Genomic DNA, 1,202 nt, shown 5'->3' on the forward strand with positions numbered 1-1,202 from the left:
ATCAGTCCCTTTATACTATGGTGGCGTCTCATATTCCAGTCATTCCATTGTCTTAAACCTAATAATACTACATTCCATCTATAATCTAATTTTTTGACTGCTGCTTAAAACTTCCTTGCAGGGGGTTGGGGATTTAGCTCAGTGGTAGAGCGCTTGCCTAAGAAGCACAAGGCCCTGGGTTCGGTCCCCAGCTCCGAAAAAAAAAGAACCAAAAAAAAAAAAAAAACTTCCTTGCATCCATAATGTTTTATCTATAGTAATATGTGAAATAATGAAATTTCTTAAAAGAAAATCACACTGGTCCTCACATTGGCAGCACATATACTAGAATTGTAACAGTACAGAGAATTAGCATGGCTCCTACTCAAGGATTACACACAGATTCTTGAAGCATTCCATATATTTAGACAACTTCCCTAACCTAAATAAAGAGATGCCCATAAACATACAAGAAAACCACAGACAACAAACAGATGGGACAAGAAAATAAATTCTTCCTGTCACACAATAATTAAAACACAAAATGCACAGAACAAAGAAAAAGTATTGAAATCAGTAAGGGAGAAAGTTCAAGTAACATATCAGGGCATACCTATCAGAATTACACCAGACTTCTTCTCAACAGTCTCTAAAAGCAAGAAGATCTTGGACAGATGTCAAACAGTCTCGAAGACAACAAAATTGTGAGCCCAGGCTACTATACCCAGCAAAACTCTCAAATACCATACAGGGAGAAACCAAGATATTCCATGACAAAACCAAACTTACACAATATCTTTCTACCAATCCAGTCCTACATAGGATAATAGAAAGAAAACTCTATAAAAGAAGGAGGAAAACTACATCCAAAAAATACTGGAAACTAATCTCACAACAAATCCAAAAGAGGAGACCCATACAATCATAATTCCACCTCTAACAACAAAATAAGGGACAATCTTTCATCCTTAATATCTATCAACATCAATGGACTCAATTCACAAACAAAAAGACATAGACTAACAGACTGGATACATAAAGAGAACCCAGCTTTTTGCTGGATAATGAAACCATATCTCAGTGATAAAGACAGATACTGCCCCAATGTAAAAGGCAAAATTTTCCTAGGCAAATGCTCCCAAATAAGCTTTTGTAGCAATTCTACTTCCTAATAAAAATAGACTTTCAACCAAGCATTATCAAAAAGATGGAGAAGAACACTA

General features: G+C 35.7%; 1 non-coding gene across 1 annotated transcript; it reads left to right on the forward strand.

Moving 5' to 3' along the window:
* Positions 1–300: 300 nt before the first annotated feature.
* On the forward strand, positions 301–405 carry LOC120102595 (U6 spliceosomal RNA). The gene has a single exon (XR_005504230.1). It is a non-coding gene; the product is annotated as a U6 spliceosomal RNA (small nuclear RNA).
* Positions 406–1,202: the final 797 nt, after the last annotated feature.

This window comes from Rattus norvegicus, chromosome 4, assembly GCF_036323735.1.
Source record: "Rattus norvegicus strain BN/NHsdMcwi chromosome 4, GRCr8, whole genome shotgun sequence".
NCBI lineage: Eukaryota > Metazoa > Chordata > Mammalia > Rodentia > Muridae > Rattus > Rattus norvegicus.